The sequence below is a fragment of the Mobula hypostoma genome, chromosome 21 (genome assembly GCF_963921235.1).
Source record: "Mobula hypostoma chromosome 21, sMobHyp1.1, whole genome shotgun sequence".
Classification (NCBI taxonomy): Eukaryota; Metazoa; Chordata; class Chondrichthyes; order Myliobatiformes; family Myliobatidae; genus Mobula; species Mobula hypostoma.
The window spans coordinates 4399590-4421218 of NC_086117.1; the positions used below are offsets into that span (position 1 = coordinate 4399590).

Consider the following 21629-nt stretch of genomic DNA (forward strand, 5'->3'; position numbering starts at 1 on the left):
CAAATGTTCTCAATGCTGCCATCAGGAAGGAGGTACAGGAGCCTCGGGACCCAGTTCACCAGGTTCAGGAACAGTTATTACCCCTCAACCATCAGGAAGGAGGTACAGGAGCCTCAGCACCCACACCACCAGGTTCAGGAGCAGTTATTACCCCTCAATCATCAGGAAGGAGGTACAGGAGCCTCGGGACCCACACCACCAGGTTCAGGAGCAGTTATTACCCCTCAACCATCAGGAAGGAGGTACAGGAGCCTCAGCACCCACACCACCAGGTTCAGGAGCAGTTATTACCCCTCAACCATCAGGAAGGAGGTACAGGAGCCTCGGCACCCACACCACCAGGTTCAGGAGCAGTTATTACCCCTCAATCATCAGGAAGGAGGTACAGGAGCCTCGGGACCCACACCACCAGGTTCAGGAGCAGTTATTACCCCTCAACCATCAGGAAGGAGGTACAGGAGCCTCGGGACCCACACCACCAGGTTCAGGAGCAGTTATTACCCCTCAACCATCAGGAAGGAGGTACAGGAGCCTCAGCACCCACACCACCAAGTTCAGGAACAGTTATTACCCCTCAACCATCAGGATCTTGAACCAGAAGAGATAACCTCACACTCCGTTACTGAACTGTTCCTATAATGTATGAACTCACTCTCAAGGATTTGACAACTCATGTTCTTGATATTTATTGGAGTGTGTGGGGTGTCCAGGGAGAGGTAGCACCTCTGGTGAAGGTGCTTGTGATGTCCATTCTGGGGCAGCTCACTCACCTTTGGTCCCCACCAGACACTCAGCTCTCGCCTGCGGCTCCAAGTAGCTGTTTGCATTCAACAAGCAACCACACCTTGGTAACCTGCTTCAACAGGCTGGCTAAACCAGGTGAGGGTAGCTGGCGGCCTCATACGCTGATGAGTTAGGGACGTGCCCATCCTGGCATGCAAAGTCAGCTCCTGGGGACTAGGGGGCTGAGACTAGCCGTGAGGTCCAACAGCCAGGAAGGTGGTTCTGCAACACTCCGTGGAGAACGAAGGGCATGATGAGCCATAGGAGACTTCATGGTCATCCACTGCAACCAAGGAAGATCCCAGTTTGTGACACTGGTTCGTACCGCTGGTCCCGGACTTCTGAGGTGAAGAGAGTGGAACTGCCCCAGTAAAACGGCCTCACAAACTCTCCCGCACAGGTTTCCTGTCATTGTCGGGCACAATGGACAAGCACTACCATTTATTATTATGATTTTTCTGTTTTTTTTCTTTATATTTGCACAATTTGTTGTCTTTTACACATTGGACGTTTGTCCGTGTTTGTTGTGTATGGTGTTCCATTGATTCTATTGTGTTTCTTTGTATTTACTGTGGATGTCCACAAAGAAAATGAATATCAAGCTTTTATATGGTGATATATATACTTTGATAAAAAAATTTACTTTGAACTTTGCACTTTGAAATAAAGCTAATCTTTAATATTTAAAGCGGAGATTGATAGATTAGATTAGATTATGAGGACACGCAGTCCTCTTTTATTGTCATTTAGTAATGCGTACATTAAGAAATTATACAATATTCCTTCGGTGTGATATCACAGAAACACAGGACAGACCAAGACTGAAAAACTAACAAAACTACATAATTATAACATATAGTTACAACAGTGCAACAATACCATAACTTGATGAAGAACAGTCCATGGCACAGTAAAAAGTTCAAAGTCCCTCAAATGTCCCACATCTCACTCAGACAGGAGAAGGAAGAAAACTCTCCCTGCCATGCCTGACCACAGTCCGACTCTGAGTCGTCCGAAAACTTCGAGCTCTGATCAGCCCTCCGACACCGAGGACCGAGCACCATCTCTATCCGAATGATTCGACCCCAGCCTCGGTCGCCAGCAGCAGGCAAAGCCGGGGATTTTGGGGCCTTCTCTCCGGAAGATTCTCAATCGCACAGTAACAACGGCAGCGAAACCAGGCATTTCAGAAATTTCTTCAGCTGTTCCTCTGCTTCTCACACCTGTCTTCATCAAATCAGAATTGTCCACGGCCCCTATTTAACAGATACGATATCATTTCACTGGAGAGCTGCACGCACTGCGTCACACTGCCATCTTCTCCTCCCTTGAGGTTCTTGATTAGTCAGGGCATCACAGGTTACAGGGAGACTACAGGAAAATATGGTTGAAAGGGATAATTAATCAGCCATGATGAAATGGCAGACCAGACATGATGGGCCAAATGGCCTAATTCTGCTCCTCTCTCTTTTGGTGCACTAACATCAAAACAGATTAGGCCATTGCTCCGCCATTTCATCATGGTTGATCCATTTCCCTCTCAGTCCCAGTCTCCTGCCTTCTCCCCGTATCCCTTCCTGCCCTGACTAATCAAGAACCTATCAACCCCTGACTTAAATGTACCCAATGACTTGGCCTCCGCAGCCATTCCGCAGATTCACCACCTCTCTGGCTAAAGAAATTCCTCCTCATCTCATTCTAAATGGACCTGCCTCTATTTTGAGACTGTCTCCCCTGGTCTTAGAATGTTGCTGATGCATTATCCCTTGTGGGCAATCTGCTGTGCTACAGATTGACTGCCAGCCCTTCAGATTCTGATTCATGACTCAAATTTCTTTATCACCTGTACATCAAAACAAACAGTGAAATGGGTCGGTTGTGTTAACAGCCAAAACAACCTCGGATTGTGCTGGTGGCAGCCCATATGTGTCACCAAACATACTGGCACCATCATAGCATTTCCACAATTCCCAACAGAACAGTACGAGTAATGGCATTGTTGCAGCAGTTACCCGTGAAAGATAAGTCACTGACTGTGGAACTATTTAAACTATTCTGAGGCTGTGCCTGTTGCTGTGATTTTTATTCTAAGCACCCTGCTTGTAAACAATCTGTCTGGAATTACCCAAGGTCAGATACCTACCATACTTCATTTTATTAAAAATAATTCTTGTAATTCTTTTTCTAATCCACATCACAATAACACATGTGCTTCTCCCTCACCCATCTGTTTTACATGAAAAATAAAGAAGTTCAAATTGTGCCCATCACGGCCTGGGTAAGAACTCAACTTGTCACTGAATGGGAACATATAGATGGGGATTTGGGGTTGGCCACTTGACCCTCGAGTCCCCTCCACCCTTAGGAACATAGCGGCTGATCTGACCATAAGCGTCACTCCACATTCCTATCTGCTATTAAGCTTTTAAACCACCGCTTATTAAATATCTTATCTACCTCCATCTTAAATATCATGTGTTGAATCTGGTGATATTAATCCAGAGGTTCTTCAAAACTCAAGTATGCATGATGGAGAATGTGCTGACTGGTATATGGTGACATGTATGTACGTACCTACATTGATAACAAATTTACTTTCAGCTTTGAACGAGGTGCAGTATATAACATGGTGGCTGTGGCCGTTTTATGAAGTGTTACACAAACAAAGAAAAAGAAGAGAGGAAAAAAAGTTATGGTCATCTCAAACTCAGCCCAGAGATAACAACACTCCAGTGAGAACAGTTAACCTATGAAATAACCAGATTCAAGAGGCATGACACCAGCTACAAAATGGGTTGTACTACAATTACTGGAAAATTTATTGAACAATCACATGTGTATATGTGATTATAACAGATTTATAAGTAAGCATGAGAAAGTTATACTACAAGGAAAATAAGCATTTTACACCCTAATTTAACAATTTGGTTGGTGGAGTGGAGACACATCTGTACCAAAGGAGGTGTAAGGTGCTCCTTCCCTCTGCCAAGGTCACCCTTGGGCAAGGTGTAGCACATGCTTAGCCCCTTCTCCTCCCGGTCGGGTCACATGAGGCCATGGGAACAGGTGGTGAATGGTCATATGAGGACCTGGTGCATATCACACATGCGACCACTGACCCCAGGCAGACAATCTCTGAAGAGTTTAGATAATGGCTGGGGTCACCCGTCTTGTAAAGACACTGCAAAGAGAAGGCAATGGCAAACCATTTCTGTGGAAAAATTTGCCAAGAACAGTCATGGTTACCATTATCACCTACATCCTACAACACAATTGCATATGTCTCCCTCTGAGAGGAAAGTTTCACGTTAACTCTAACCTAATACTGCAGTACGTCTTTGGAATGTTGGAGGAAACTGGAGCACCTGGAGGAAATGTACATGTCAAGGGGAGCACACAACAAACTTCTTACTGACAGCAGTGACAATGGAAGCCCAATCTTACATCTTTTCCAAGGGGGGGGAGGAGAAGATGGTGGCGCAACACAGCGCGTGCAGCCGTTCCGAATGATATCGATAATGTGTAACTAGGGGCCGTGCACAATCCAGATTTGATGGGGACAGCCGTGAGAAGTGCAGAGGAACATCTGCAGTAACTTCTGAGATGCCTGCTTCACTGCCGCTGCTACTGTGCGATCGAGAATCTCCAGAGACAAAGGCCCCAAATCCTCGGCTTTGCGTATCGCCTGTTGCCAGGGCCGCGGTCAAAGCGCTCGGCAGAGATGGTGCTCAGTGTCGAATAGGTGGTCAGAGGCTCGGAGTTTTCGGACGGACTCGGAGTTGGACTGTGGTCAGATGCTTCCGGGATGCTGCATCGGCAAGTTGGCGGCGCTGGAGGTTCACCGTCTGCGTGAGATGATGGGACTTTTGAGAGACTTTGAGACTTTTACTGTGCCATGGTCTGTTCTTATCAAATTATGGTATTGCTTTGCACTGTTGTAACTATATGTTATAATTATGTGGTTTTTGTTAGTTTTTAAGTCGGTTTGTCTTGTGTTTTTGTGATATCATTCTGGAAAAACATTGTATCATTTCTTAATGCATGCATTACTAAATGACAATAAAAGAGGACTGCATGTCCTCATAATCATAATCATAATCTGGAGCGCCGTAAAGCATTTCACTAACTGCTACAAAACCGTGCTGCCCTCTTATGCCATACTCATCAATGTCCTGTTGTAACCTAGGACAGCCTTCTGCACTATACACAACACCACCAACCTTCATGTCATCTGAAAACTTACTAACCCACCCCTCCACTTGCTCACTCAAGTCATTTATAAATGTCACACCTAAGACTTTTGACATTTTAAGGCACTTAACCACACATTGCTCTGCGACGACACCGGTAACAAGCTGTATCAGCCCTAGTGCCCTTCCCTTGGACAACGTCGGTGGCGTGGAGAGGGGAGACTTGCAGCATGGGCAACTGCCAGTCTTCCATACAACCATGCCCAGGCCTGCGCCCTGGAAACCTTCCAAGCCACAAATCCATGGTCTCATGAGACTAATGGATGCCTATATATAAGACTTTTGCACAATATTGTGTTTGTCAGTGTGGAGCAGAGAGCAAATTTGTAAATCCGATGGGAGCAAAGGATGTTGGGAATGGTGAGGGTGGAACGCCAGAAGCGGTGATGTGGAACAGGTGGCAGAGAAGGAGTGCCAGGGCCAGGGGGTGACACAGATGCCATCCCATCCAACCTTGACACACCAGACTAGGTCATTTAATTCCAAACAAGTGCTTTATTAATCATTACAAAATATCTTTCCCTCTCCCTGCCCCTTCCCACTCTCAGTCCACAACAGAGACCCAAATCAGAATCAGGTTTATCATCACTCACATATGTCATGAAATTTATGGGGTTTTTTTGCAGCAGAAGTACAGTGCAATACATAAAATTACTACAGTACAGTACTGTCCATAAGTCTTTGGCACCCTAGCTATATTCATGTGCCATTAACCCACCAACTGATAATCTTTGGACTGTGGGAGGAAACCAGATCACCCGGAGGAAACCCATGTGCTCACAGGGAGAATGTACAAACTCCTTACAGACAGCAGCTGTGGTGGGAATTGAACCTGTGTCGCTGGCGCTGTAAGGTGCTGCGCTAACCGCTATATCACCAAGCCGCCGCAAACTACCCTCAAATTCATTTTTTTGGGGGCATTCACAATAAGTACAAAGAAACGCGATAGAATCAATGAAAAACTACACACAAACAAAGGCAACCAATGTGCAGTAGACAAAAAGAAAAATAACAATAATAATAGTTAAATAAGGAATAAATAATATTGCCATCAGCAGACTCACCACTCTCGCTGCCATGGAACTTCTCAGCTATGTTACTATGTAGTAATATCTGGTGTCATCCACGGAGGTTTCTCTCAGCACAAACTGGACCTCGGCTTGTACAAACCGATGTACAAATGCTTGTACAAACAGCATTTTTCCGCCAAAACTCTGGCACTTTCAAAGCAACTGCTTCGGCCAACTTGTTGAATAGTTCTGGAATCATTCTAGAGAGCATCAGGGTCACCGGTATAAATTCTCGTAAGTAAAACGGCAGAAGTGTTTTAAGTTTAACAACTTCTTCATTGTCCTCCAAACAGAGAAGATATGTCATCACGTCAGACCAGCCTCTTAAAGTGAACCCCAACTCAATGTCCTTGGAACACACATAAAAGTTGCTGGTGAACGCAGCAGGCCAAGCAGCATCTCTAGGAAGAGGTGCAGTCGACGTTTCAGGCCGAAACCCTTCGTCAGGACTAACTGAAGGAAGAGTGAGTAAGGGATTTGAAAGCTGGAGGGGGAGGGGGAGATGCAAAATGATAGGAGAAGACAGGAGGGGGAGGGATGGAGCCGAGAGCTGGACAGGTGATAGGCAAAAGGGATACGAGAGGATCATGGGACAGGAGGTCCGGGAAGAAAGACAAGGAGTGGGGGGACCCAGAGGATGGGCAAGGGGTATATTCAGAGGGACAGAGGGAGAAAAAGGAGAGTAAGAGAAAGAATGTGTGTATATAAAAATAAGTAACAGATGGGGTACGAGGGGGAGGTGGGGCATTAGCGGAAGTTGGAGAGTTCGATGTTCATGCCATCAGGTTGGAGGCTACCCAGACGGAACATAAGGTGTTGTTCCTCCAACCTGAGTGTGGTTTCATCTTTACAGTGGAGGAGGCCATGGATAGACATGTCAGAATGGGAATGGGATGTGGAATTAAAATGTGTGGCCACTGGGAGATCCTGCTTTCTCTGGCGGACAGAGCGTAGGTGTTCAGCAAAGCGGACTCCCAGTCTGCGTCGGGTCTCGCCAATATATAAAAGGCCACATCGGGAGCACCGGATGCAGTATATCACACCAGCCGACTCACAGGTGAAGTGTTGCCTCACCTGGAAGGACTGTTTGGAGCCCTGAATGGTGGTAAGGGAGGAAGTGTAAGGGCATGTGTAGCACTTGTTCCGCTTACACGGATAAGTGCCAGGAGGGAGATCAGTGGGGAGGGATGGGGGGGACGAATGGACAAGGGAGTCGCGTAGGGAGCGATCCCTGCGGAATGCGGGGGGGGGGAGGGAAAGATGTGCTTAGTGGTGGGATCCCGTTGGAGGTGGCGGAAGTTACGGAGAATAATATGTTGGACCCGGAGGCTGGTGGGGTGGTAGGTGAGGACCAAGGGAACCCTATTCCTAGTGGGGTGGCGGGAGGATGGAGTGAGAGCAGATGTACGTGAAATGGGGGAGATGCGTTTAAGAGCAGAGTTGATAGTGGAGGAAGGGAAGCCCTTTTCTTTAAAAAAGGAAGACATCTCCCTCATCCTAGAATGAAAAGCCTCATCCTGAGAGCAGATGCGGCGGAGACGGAGGAATTGCGAGAAGGGGATGGCGTTTTTGCAAGAGACAGGGTGAGAAGAGGAATAGTCCAGATAGCTGTGAGAGTCAGTAGGCTTATAGTAGACATCAGTGGATAAGCTGTCTCCAGAGACAGAGACAGAAAGATCTAGAAAGGGGAAGGAGGTGTTGGAAATGGACCAGGTAAACTTGAGGCCTCCCCACTGATCTCCCTCCTGGCACTTATCCATGTAAGCGAAACAAGTGCTACACATGCCCTTACACTTCCTCCCTTACCACCATTCAGGGCTCCAAACAGTCCTTCCAGGTGAGGCAACACTTCACCTGTGAGTCGGCTGGTGTGATATACTGCATCCGGTGCTCCCGATGTGGCCTTTTATATATTGGCAAGACCCGACGCAGACTGGGAGACCGCTTTGCTGAACACCTACGCTCTGTCCGCCAGAGAAAGCAGGATCTCCCAGTGGCCACACATTTTAATTCCGCATCCCATTCCCATTCTGACATGTCTATCCACGGCCTCCTCTACTGTAAAGATGAAGCCACACTCAGGTTGGAGGAACAACACCTTATATTCCGTCTGGGTAGCCCCCAACCTGATGGCATGAACATTGACTTCTCTAACTTCTGCTAATGCCCCACCTCCCCCTCGTACCCCATCTGTTACTTATTTTTATACACACATTCTTTCTCTTACTCTCCTTTTTCTCCCTCTGTCCCTCTGAATATACCCCTTGCCCATCCTCTGGGTCTCCCCCACCTTGTCTTTCTTCCTGGACCTCCTGTCCCATGATCCTCTCGTATCCCTTTTGCCAATCACCTGTCCAGCTCTCGGTTCTATCGCTCCCCCTCCTGTCTTCTCCTATCATTTTGGATCTCCCCCTCCCCCTCCAACTTTCAATTCTCTTACTCACTCTTCCTTCAGTTAGTCCTGACGAAGGGTCTCTGCCTGAAACGTCGACTGTACCTCTTCCTAGAGATGCTGCCTGGCCTGCTGCGTTCACCAGCAACTTTTATGTGTGTTGATTGAATTTCCAGCATCTGCAGAATTCCTGTTGTTCAATATCCTTGGTGTGAATTATGCAAATGTTTCCACCCGTTACATTACCCTACAGGACCATCGGGTTGTGATAACATATTGTACACATCTTTTGACATAAATTTCCTTTGACTTTGACCTTGAACCACCGTACCAGGAGAGGTTGGAGCGCAGAACTTGGCAGTGTGACGCCTACCAAGAGAAACACAACTTAAGCTTATTGTCAAGTGCACAGGTATGGTGAGGTACATTTGCCTATAGCAGTATCACGGGCACCTAGGTACAGACAGTGCACAGAACATAAATTGCTCATAAATTATACAAGGCAGTCAGGTTTGTAAATACAAGTGGTTCTACAGATGCTGGAAATCCAGAACAACACACTCAAGATGCCAGAGGGACTCAACAGGTCAGGCAGCATCTATGGAGGGGAGTAAACAGTTGATGTTTCAGGCCGAGACCCTTCATCAGTTCAGGAAAGGAAGAGAGATGAAGCCAGAATAAGAAGGTGGGGGCAAGAGACCAAATGAGGATGAAGATGGGTGGGGGTGGATGAAGTGAGAACTGGGAGGTGATAGGCGGAAAGGGTAATCTGATAGGAGAGGAGAGTAGACCACTGAAGATAGGGATGGAGAAGGGGCTCCAGAAGGAGATGCTGGACGGGTGAGAAGAGAAGGGACGTAAATCAGGTCTGTATTGGGTTGGACCACATCAGATTGTATTCCATTTGTACCATTAGGGACATTTTAAAAACTATTAGACAGGCACGTGGATGGAAGAAAAATGGAAGAGTATATGGGAAGGAAGCATTAGATTGATCTTGGAGTTGGCAAAAAGATTGTCACAACATTGTGAACTGATGGGCCTGTACTGTGCTCAGACCATACTTAGAGTTTCGTGAACAATTTTAGGGCCCCTTATCTAAAAAAAGATGTGAAAACAATAATTCTGGGAATGAAAGGCTTAACATATGACGAGCATTTGATGGTTCTGGGCCTGTATCTGTTGGAATTTAGAAAAATGAGTGGGGATCTCATTGAAACTTACCAAATATTGAAAGGCCTAGGTAGAGTGGATGTGGAAAGAAAGTTTCCTATATTGGGTGAGTCTAGGACCAGAGTGTCTAGCCTCAGAATACAAGGATATCCCTTTAGAACAGAGATGAAGAGGAATTTCTTTAGTCAAAGAGTGGTGAATCTGTGGAACTCATTGCCACAGATGGCTGTGCAGGCCAAGTCTTTAGGTATATTTAGGTGGAGGTTGATAGGTTCTTGATAGGCTCAAGTCAGGTTGTCGAAGGCTATGGGGAGAAGGCAGGAGGCTGAGGTTGAGAGGGATAATAGATCAGGCAAGATGAAAGGGTGGAGCAGACTCGATGGGCTGAATGGCCTAACTTTGCTCCAATGTGTTATGCTCTGAAACGCAGATTGGTTGTATGTCCATAAAGTGATGGTAGGCCCAGGAGCTATGTTCCCTCTAAGCTGCGTGCATGTGCACACACACGTTTTTCAACCAGCGCACAAGGGAAATTAATGTGCGCACAAAAGGTTAGTTACCTAAAATAATGTAGTAATTAATAATTATACTTATTGAAAATAATCTTTTAGCTAAATGTTTCTGTTAACTAGTTGGTCGGTTTTTCAAATACCACGATGTACGTCGCTAATTTACGTCACCTCACCTTTCCTGTTCCGGTTTGCACAGCTGCATCACGGCGGCAGCCATCTTTGGTGGACAGTGTTCATATCGTAAAATTTACAAAGATCTGTTTCAAATCCTGCAGATAGCTTGCTAAGTTTTTATTGAAAAAGATCAGTGAAATGACCCTGTGGCTAAATACTGTCACAAGAAATTGATAAACATCACATACAGAGTAGCTTTACAGGTTTTAAGTGATGTCTTTGATGAACTGGCCGCACTGTGCAACATTCTGCAAAAGAGTGGCCTGACACCGATTGATTCACTTCATTTTGCACAAGGCAAAATTAACAAGATAAGAAAGCAGTATCTGGGCATCAATGTTTCGTGGAGTGACAAAGTTAAGTTTTGCTCAGCCAACAACGTGAAGAAAACGTCACAGTAGATACAAGTTCTCTGTTGTCTTTGTGTTCACTTAGAAGAAAGGTTTCCTGATGATGAGGTACAAGAATGGTCAGCTTTTGATTTCTCCACAATTGCAGATTGTGACCTCACATTTGGCGATGAACAGGTTAATGCCTCATGTCTAAAATATCATGATTTTCCAGCTGGAAATACTGTAATAGACAATTTAATGATTTCAAATTTTTCATGCAAGAAAAAATTAAATCCAAACTGATTTCAAACTTTGCTCAAATGGTGGCATTTGTACTTCAAAGTGAACAGTTTTGCGACCTTGCACAGTTGATGGACATTGGGGAACCTTTCTTGCGTCTAGTGCGGACTGTGAGCGAGGTTTTAGCCTAATGAATCAGGAGCTGAGAAACTGTTTAGGTGAATGTTATTTGGGTATGTTAATGAGAACCCCAACTAAACCCCTTGCGCTAAGTAGATGCCAATCAATATTAGGAAAGTTAATTTCTAATATGACTTCCTATTGTGGACTGAGAGTGGGAAGGGGGCGGGGAGTACCAATTGTTTGGAATTATAAGACCATAAGACACTGGAGCAGAATTAGGCCATTTGGCCCATCAAGTCTGCTCCGTCATTCAATCATAGCTGATACTTTTTTTCCTCCTCAGCCCCACTCCCCAGCCTTCCCCCTGAAACCTTTGAAGCTGTGGTCGTTCAAAAACCTATCAACCTCTGCTTTAAATACACCCAACAACCTGGCCTCCACGGTTGCCTGTGGTAACAAATTCCACAAATTCACTACCCTCTGGCTAAAGAAATTTCTCCACATCTCTGTTTTAAATGGACGTCCATCTATCCTGAGGCTGTGCCTTCTTGTCCTAGTCTTCCCCACCATGGGAAACATCCTTTCCATATCTACTCTGTTTAGGCCTTTCAATATTCAAAAGGTTTCAATGAGATGCCCCTCATCCTTCTGAATTCCAGCAAGTACAGACCCAGAGCCATCAAACGTTCCCTGTATGATAACCTTTTCATTCCCAGAATTTTCCTTGTGAACCTCCTCTGAATCCTCTCCAATGCCAGCATATATTTTCTAAGTTAAGGAACCCCAAATTGTTCACAATATTCAAGGTGAGGCCTCACCAATGCCTTATAAAGCCTCAGCCTCACGTCCCTGCTCTTGTATTCTAGACCTCTTGAAACGAATGCTAAATTGCATTTGCCTTCCTTACCATCATTTCTACCTGCAAATTAACCTTTAGTGTGTTCTGCACAAGGACTCCCAATTCCCTTTGCATCTCAGATTTTTGGATTTTGTCTTTGTTAGGAAAATAGTCTGCTCATTTATTTCTTCTACCAAAGTACATGGCCGTGCATTTTCCAACATTATTTTTTCATTTGCCACTTTCTTGCCCATTCTCCGAATCTGTCTAAATCCTTCTACAGCCTTCCTGTTTCCTCAACACGATCTGCCCTTCCACCAATCTTTGTACCAACTGCAAACTTGGCAACTACGTCAACTATTCCATCACCTAAATCAGAAGAGGTCCCAACACCAACTCCTATGGAACAGCACTTGTCACTGGCAGCCAGAGGACCCTCTTATTCCCAATCACTGCCTCCTACCATCAGCAAATAACTTCCTGTAATACCATGGGCTCCTAACTTGGTAAGCAGCCTCATCTGTGGCAGCTTGTGAAAGGCCTTCCGAATATCCAGGTATATAATATCCACTGCATGCCTTTTATCTATCCTATATGTAATCTCCTCAGAGAATTCCAAAAGGTTTGTCAGGCAAGACCTTCCCTGAAGGAAACCGTGTTGACTTTCCTATCTTGTCCTGTGTCAGCAAATATTCCATCACCCTGTCCTTAATAATTGACCCCAACATCTTCTCAGCTACTGAGGTCTGACTAGCTGGTCTATAGTTTCCTTTCTGCTGCCTCCCTCCTTTCTTAAAGAGTGGAGTGACATTTGAAATTTTCCAGTCCTCTGGAATCGTACCCTGGTTTATATTTAATGAAGCAGCATGAGGCATGAGACCCGTAACCAGGAGCAACAGTTTTCATGGCACTAATGAAAGTGATCTCATGATGTAATTTTAATACATTCTGAGCTGAACAAAGTATTACCAGGTTCAAGGACGTCTCCTATCCTGCTGTTATCAGACTCTTGAAGACCTCTCACACGTTAAGGATGATTTACCTCATCGTGGGATTACTCAATATTTGTCTGTCTACACTGTACTTTCTTTGTAAATGCAGCACAGTATCCTGTATAAACACCAGAAATTCTGCCGATGCTGAAAATCCAGAGCAACACACGCAAACTGCTGGTTCCACGGTGGTGGAGCTATTACAGCTCGGACCTCGAAGTTAGGAGTTCAATCCCAGCGTCCTCTCTAACAAGTTATCTGTTCTTCCCGGGTGCTCTGGTTTCCTCCCACATTCTAAAGATGTACTGTCCTGGTTTGTAGGTTAATTGGTCATTGTAAATGCCCTGTGATTGGACTAGGATTAAAGCGGGGGTTAACATGGGCGATCGGCTGTCATCATCATCATTACCATCATGCGCCGTGTCGTATGACATAGGCGACCATGGTCTTCTGATCATGATTGTTCTTGGCAAATTTTTGTACAGAGTGCTTTTTCCATTGCCTTTCTCTGGGCAGGGTCTTTACAAGACCGGTGACCTCAGCCATTATCAATACTCTTCAGAGGTTGTCTGGCTGGCATCAGTGGTCGCGTAACCAGGACTAGTGATCTGCACCAGCAGCTCATACGACCATCCACCACCTGCTCCCATGGCTTCACGTGACCCTGATCGGGGGCTAAGCAGGTGCTACACCTTGCCCAAGGGTGACCTGCAGGCCGGCGGAGGGAAGGAACATCTTACATCTCCTTTGGTAGAGACGAATCTCCACCCCCATCGCCCTATCTCCACTGCACTGTATTGATAAATAAATAAATGGCTGGATGGATAGATGAATGGATGGATGGACGAATGATTGAATGAATAAATAAATCAAATAAGCACACAGGCGGCCTGGTAAACCTCTCCTGCACCCTCTCCAAAGCCTTGATGTATTCAAGCAGAATAAAAGCAACTGTCTGGATATATAAATAACAAAATTCATCCAGTCTAAATATCATGCTCTGAAAACATTATTCATTAGATGAGCAACGCACACAAGGTGCTGGAGGAACTCAGCAAGCCCTCCTGCTCTCAGCCCGAAACGTCGACTGTACTCTTTTCCTTAGATACTGCCCTGCCTGCTGAGTTCCTCCAGCATTTTGTGTGTGTTGCTTGGATTTTCTCCTGTGTGTGATTCCCTGGGTGAGATGCAGAGATACCATTAACAAACCAGTCAGTGGCAATAGCATTATTACATGCAGGTGGGTGCAAACAATTGATTAGCAACTCCTTTCAGCAAGCTCAAAATACTCATTTTAAAATGAGTTTTCCTGTTGAGATTGACAAGTGAGGTGGTATCTAATTTAAGGAGTGTTTTGTGTAGCAAACAGAAGATGTTTGGTACTTTGTTTTGCTTTAAGTAAAGGTGTGGATGTGATAGAGAATCCCTATTGCCCTGAGACATTGTGAACCACTCTGGCACAACATTTCAGACTTTGAAATCTCTTTGCAAAGTTTCAAAAGCAAACAGCCTAAGCCTCTAGGCTGTTCCTTTTTCCTGTATTGCATGACATCCCTTCATTGTTAAGCGATCTATAATTTAGTAATTCTCATTTTAAAAATCACCGAGTGTCGAGCATTCCTTGGTGGGGTCAAGGTAGGTGTGTGGGTTTGGCCCAATTAACCAGTCACCTCAATCACAGAACGTTACCACAGTAACCCGGATTTTGAAATATTTCCCACAATCTCATGCATTGCACGCAGGTCACACTTTCCCGTGTATGTGTTTGTGTCTGCCTGATGTGAGGGGGGAGAAGAGAGAATGTCCGGGGTGGGTGGGTGGGGTCTTCGGTTACACTGGCTGCTTTACTGAGACAGTGAGAGGTGTAGACAGAGTCCATGGAGGGGAGGCTGGTTTCGGTGATGCGCTGAGCTGCATCCACAACTCTCTGCAGCTTCTTGCCATCACAGGCAGAAGAGTTAGCATGCCAAGCCATGATGCATCTCGATGGGATGTTTTCTGTGATGCATTTGTGTTGCAGGATGGAGATACGTCTCTACCAAAGGAGCTGTAAACTGCTGCTTCCCTCCACTAGCCTGCAGGTCACCCTTGGGCGAGGTGTGGCACCTGCCTAACCCCCAGTCAGGGTCACATGCAGCCATGTACCAGCGGCTGGTGCAGATCACAAGTCCTGGTTATGTGACCACTGATGTCAGGCAGACAATCTCCGAAGTATTGATAATGGCTGGGTCACACAAATTGTAAAGACACTGCCCAGAAGAAAGCAAAGGCAAACCATTTCTGTGGAAATATTTGCTAAGCACTATCATGATCATGGAAAGACCATGATCACCCACATCATACAACACGGCACATAACGAACGAATCAGGGCCAGAGTTAGAATCATGTTTAGCGTTAGCTCCATCAGCACTGGTGGGTTTTGTACCTCTGGCTCTGTACCTATCGCCTGCACTTTCATCAGGTAGATCAATCAGTCTGGAATGACACCAGAAGAGTTGAAAAAATCAGTACTGTATTTATCACTTCCTAAGAAACCTGGAGCAATAAAATGTGAATTACATAGAACCTTAAGATTAATGAATCATATCACTAAGATAGTTCTAAGAATTTTGATGACAAGAGCTAAAAGTAAGGTACAAGCTGAAATAGGTAAAGAACAATATGGTTTTGTGAAAGACAAAGGTACAAGAAACAAGCAACACACATCAAAGTTGCTGGTGAACGCAGCAGGCCAGGCAGCATCTCTAGGAAGAGGTGCAGTCGACGTTTCAGGCCGAGACCCTTCGTCAGGACTAACTGAAGGAAGAGTGAGTAAGGGATTTGAAAGTTGGAGGGGGAGGGGGAGATCCAAAATGATAGGAGAAGACAGGAGGGGGAGGGATAGAGCCAAGAGCTGGACAGGTGATAGGCAAAAGGGATATGAGAGGATCATGGGACAGGAGGCCTAGGGAGAAAGACAAGGAGTGGGGGGACCCAGAGGATGGGCAAGGGGTATATTCTGAGGGACAGAGGGAGAAAAAGGAGAGAGAGAAAGAATGTGTGTATATAAAAATAAGTAACAGATGGGGTATGAGGGGGAGGTGGGGCATTAGCGGAAGTTGGAGAAGTCGATGTTCATGCCATCAGGTTGGAGGCTACCCAGACGGAATATAAGGTGTTGTTCCTCCAACCTGAGTGTGGCTTCATCTTTAGAGTAGAGGAGTACAAGAAACATGATATTGATGTTAAGGATACTATCAGAACCAGCTATTCATGTGCAGAAAGATTTGTTTGTTTGTGTTATTGACTACACAAAAGCATTTGATAAAGTGAAGCACAATAAGTTATTTGAAATATTACAGGAAACTCTAGATCTAGATTCGAAAGACCTCCGCCTAATCAGAAATCTGTACTGGGAACAAACTGCCGCTGTAAGAATAGATGGAGAAGTGAGTCTGTTTACGAAAATCAAGAGAAGCATTAGACAAGGGTGTGTTTTCTCCCCTGATTTGTTTAATGTGTACAGTGAAACAATATTGCAAAAAATAAGAGACATCTTGGGAATCAATGTTGGTGGTGAAAACATCAATAATTTCAGAATACAGCCCAAGAACTGCCATATGTTCCTCATATGGTAACCCTTTCATTCCTGGAATCATTCTCATGAATCTTCTCTGAACTCTCTCCAATGTCAATATATCCTTTCTAAAATAAGGAGCCCAAAACTGCACACAATACTCCAAGTGTGGTCTCACGAGTGCTTTATAGAGCCTCAACATCACATCCCTGCTCTTATATTCTATACCTCGAAATGAATGCCAGCATTGAATTCTCTTCCCATCTAAATAACAGTCTGCCCATTTATTTCTTCCATCAAAGTGCATGACCATACACTGTCCAACATTGTATTTCATTTGCCACTTCTTTGCCCATTCCCTAAACTACCTAAGTCTCTCTGCAGGCTCTCTGTTTCCTCAACACTACCCGCTCCTCCAGCTATCTTTGTATTATCGGCAAATTTAGCCACAAATCCATTGATCCGATAGTCCAGCTCATTGACATACATCATAAAAGGAAGTGGTCCCAACACCAACCACTTGGAACTCCACTGGTAACCAGCAGCCAGCCAGAATAGGATCCCTTTATTCCCACTCTCTGTTTTCTGCCAATCAGCCAATGCTCCACCCATGCTAGTAACTTCCCTGTGATTCCATGGGATCTTACTGAGTGTAGTTAACCCCTTTTGTTCAAGAGCCTGATGGTTGAACAGTAGTAATTGTTCTTGAACCTGGTGGTGTGAGTCCTGAGACACCTGTACCTTCTACCTGATGGCAGCAGTGAAAAAAGAGCATGGCCTGGGTGGTGAGAATCTTTGATGATGGATGCTGCTTTTCTACGGCAATATTTCATGTAGATGTGCTCAATGGTTGGGAGGGCTTTACCCATGATGCACTGGGCTGAAAGGATCTTCCACTCAAAGGCGTTGGTGTTCCCATACCAGACTGTAATGCAGCCAGTCAGAACACTTTCCATCACCAAGGTTTACAATGACATGCCGAACCTCCGCAGACTCCTGAGGAAGTACAGGTGCTGTTGTGCTTTCTTTGCAATAATATTTATATGGTAGCTCCAGGACAGGTCCGCTGAGATAGTGACACCCAGGAACTTAAAGTTACTGACCCTCTACACCTTTGATCCTCGATGAATACTGGCTCATGGACGAATGGTTTCCCTCTCCTGACGTCTACAATCAGTTCCTTGGTCTTATTGACATTGAGTGAGAGGTTGTTATTATTCCACCACTCAGCCAAGTTTTCAATCTTCTTCCTGCGTGCTGATTGATCACCCCCTTTGATACAGCCCACTACAGTGGCATCGTCAGCAAACTTGCATATGGTGTTGGAGCTGTGACTAGCCACAAAGTCATGGGAGTAAAGCAAGTAGAACAGGGGGCTAAGCACACATCCCTGTGGTGCTAATGTGTTGGTGGAGATTGTGGAGGAGATGTATTACCAATCCAAACTGACTGCAGTCTACAACTGAGGAAATCTAGGATCCAATTACACAAGGGGATATTGAGGCCCAGGTCTTGGAGTTTACTGATTAATTTTGAGGGGATGATGGTGCTAAATGCTGAGCTGTAATCAATAATGAGCATTCTGAAATATGCATCTTTGCTGTCTAGATGTTCCAGGGTTGTGTGAAGAGCCAACGAGATAGCATGTGCTGTAGACCACTGGGACTCCACTGCACTGCGTAAGTAAGAAATTCTTCCATTTTACTGAGCTGCCTGGGAAGGAGTGACCAAATGGTGAAGGTGTTAATGCCACAGTGTGTCAATGTCATTGTTTGCGTCCACGAAATAAGTCTCACAAAGGGCTCAACATGTTGTTCCCTGTTACAAAGCTTCGAGCTGTTGAAGGTCAAGTTTCCATTCACAATGAAATGGATCTGAGGCTATGGAAAATGTTTGTTATTGAGAAGAGTTTAAAGACCTGAAGGTCTGATAATGACATTCGTGGAATTGAAAATCCCATTTTGTGCGTATTGTGCAGACCTAACAAAACATTAAGAGATCTGCATTTTGAATAAATAATGCCATAGGTAAGACACTTAATTCCAAGAGAGAGTTAGTACATGTCCGGACTTGTGAAAATAAAACCATACACGGTGGAATTTGACTCCTACTAATTAAACTTGAGTGCACATTTGAGTTCATTTGATTGCATTCATGCATGCAGTAGGATTCTGGCCTTCCCCCGTCTTTCTCAGTGCTGATGTAGGGCCACCGCCCAAAACATCAACTGTTTTGACTAGCTCTTCTTTCAGTTAGCCCTGACAAAGGGTCTCGACCCGAAACGTCGACTGCACCTCTTCCTAGAGATGCTGCCTGGCCTGCTGCGTTCCACCAGCAACTTTTATGTGTGTTGCTTGAAATTCTAGCATCTGCAGATTTCCTCGTGTTTAGACAGATAGATAGCTAGATATACTTCATTGATCCCGAGGGAAACTGGGTTTCATTACAGCTGCACAAACCAAGAATAGAGCATAAATATAGCAATACAAAAACCACAAACAATCAAACAACAAAATGCAAACTATGCCAGTTGGAAAATAAGTCCAGGACCAGCCTATTGGTTCAGGGTGTCTGACCCTCCACGGGAGGAGCTGCAAAGTTCGATGGCCACAGGCAGGAATGACCTCCCGTGATGCCCAGTGTTGTATCTCGGTGGAATATGGCCGGAGTCCAACAGCAAAAAGTTCAATATCCAGTCTACAAACACGTTCCTCGATCATAATAGGACCCGGATTGCACCATCTGTTGTTAACCAGAACAGTAAGCACCCAACTCCTTTAGGCTTACCGCTCTCAGTTCACTTCCGGTCAGCCCGAACGGTCTGGAAGCCCTCCATGGAAAAGTTTTGATCGGGTATGTCCTCGTGCAGCCCCAGTAAACACATAACACTGCACTCCCGAAATGTTCTCTGACTCCTGGCTAGCGCCGTCAACTCGTCCATTTTATTACCCACCGAACTCCTCTTCTCCATAAGTCTCTGTTGTCTCGACCTGGTCCTCTTTCCTCGCCTTTGTGATCCCCCTCTGCATCCTCTGTGTTTTCCTCCAGATTTCAGCAGGGGTGTCCGCCGCTCTGCTCGCTAAACCGGCCGGCATTAGCGCAATCAGCTGGTCCCTGGAATACTTCAACTGTTTATTCATTTCCACTGATGCTGCCTGACCTGCTGAGTTCCTCCGGCATCTTGTGCATGTTGCTTTGATTTCCGGGGTGCCACGGTTAGCGTGATGCGATTACCGCTCAGACCACCGGAATTCGGAGTTCAGTTCCTGCGCCGACTGGAGGGAGTTTGTCTGTTCTTCCCATGACAGCCTTGCTTTGCTCCGGATGCTCATTTCCTCCCACAGTCCAAAAACACACTGCTCAGTAGATTACTGGCCCGCGAGAAGGCCAGGGTTAAATTCTCTTGTCAATCGTCCTTACGTAAGCAACACACACAAAATGCTGGAGGAACGCAGCAGTCGCCTGTACTCTTTTCCATAGATGCTGCCTGGCCTGCTGAGTTCCTCCAGCATTTTGTACGTGTTGCTCCAGATTTCCAGCAACAAATTTTCTCTTGTTCCTGATGTAAGCAGTTGGGTTATCTACATCGAATACAGAGGTATAACGAGGTAGTGTTCATGGTTTCATGGACCATTCAGAAATCTTATGGTGGGGGGAAGAAGCTGTTAGTGAAATATTCAGCGTGTGTCTTTAGGCTCCTGTACCTCTTCCTTACTGGTAGTAATGAGAAGAGGGCATGTCCCAGATGGCGAGGGACATTTCACTGTTGTTCCTACATCTTCTCTGAATCTATAGAATAATTTATAAACAGACCTGAAGTCCATGTTAACAGATCAACATCAAAGCTCAGCCGAGATCACTGTGACAGAAGTCTTCCCTTAATAATCTGAAGGTCACTTCACCCTTCCCTCTCCTGAAGATGACAGGTGAATAGCTCTAAGTCCCTGTGTTTTCCAGGTCTGATTTACTTTCCATCTGGATAACTGTATTCTTTAGCAGCACGTGCACAGAAATGCTGGAGGAACTCAGCAGGTGAGGCAGCATCTATGGAGCGGAATAAGGAGCCAATGCTTCAGGCCGAGACCCTTCGTCAGGACTGGAAAGGAAGGGGGAAAATGCCAGAATAAGATGGTGGGGGAGGGGGAGGTGATAGGTGAAGCCAGGTGGGCGGGGGAGGGGGGATGACGTAAGAAGATGGGAGGCGATAGGTGGAAAAGGTAGAGGGATGGAGAAGAAGGAATCTGATAGGAGAGGAGAGTGGACCATCGGAGAAAGGGAAGGAGGAGGGGCACTAAGGGAGGTGATAGGCAGCTGAGGAGAAGCGGTAAGAGGCTACAGTGGGGAACTGAAGAGGAGGGAATTCCTCCAGCATTTTGTGTGTCATTCTCTGGCCTACCAATGTTTGCCAAATCTCTTGGTTATAGCTTTACTCTTTATTTCTTTATTTGCATCTTTATTTGATTGTGTGTCACTTTCTCTCTCACTTCCCCTTTGAAAAGACAGACCTGCGTTTCTATAACACCTCTGGCAACCTCAGAATGAGAATCAATTTATTATCAAAGTCAAAGTCACGCTTATTGTCATGTTGTATGCACAGATGTGATGAAAAGCTTACTTACAGCAGCACCACAGGCAAATATAAAAACATAAATTATACACAAATTTCAGAATCAGGTTTATTATCACTGTCGGATCTCTGTAGTTTTTGACCCGAGTTCTTATAGGAGTTCAGAAATGAGCAAGAAACTTTGATTCATTGATCCTTCATGCTTATTTATTTTAAAGTTTAAGCAAAGATACAGAGCATTTGAAACTAAGAGAGGAGCTGACAAGCAAAGCAAAGACTCAGTAGATTCAATATAGAGAAGATAGCGCCTTTGAAAAATCTATCACCTTTATAATCCAGATAACAGAAATTCCTCAGATAAGAACAAACCTATCAATGCTACACAATTACATCACGTGGGTAACACTTAGCCAATTCAAAAATGAAAAATGATAAACCTTTATGCAACACACATCAAAGTTGCTGGTGAACGCAGCAGGCCAGGCAGCATCTATAGGAAGAGGCGCAGTCGACGTTTCAGGCACTGCTTTCTGGCAGCATCCACCACATACTGTGAAACTACATGAGTTTGTTAAAGGTATAAATTATGTCAGTAAAAAAACTACGATTCTGGTCTTGCATTAATT

At 45.3% G+C, this 21629-nt stretch overlaps 1 long non-coding RNA gene across 7 annotated transcripts in view; it reads right to left on the reverse strand.

Annotated features, from left to right (window-relative positions):
• Positions 1 to 21629, reverse strand: part of LOC134359750 (uncharacterized) — a 134737-nt gene that overhangs the window by 62937 nt on the left and 50171 nt on the right. Inside the window, exon 3 of one of the 7 annotated variants that reach the window (XR_010021197.1) lies at positions 1537 to 2039. The exons of the other annotated variants lie outside the window; for them this stretch is intronic. This is a non-coding gene — a long non-coding RNA (uncharacterized LOC134359750). Of the gene's footprint in view, positions 1 to 1536; positions 2040 to 21629 lie in introns of those variants that run through there. 7 annotated transcript variants of the gene reach the window in all.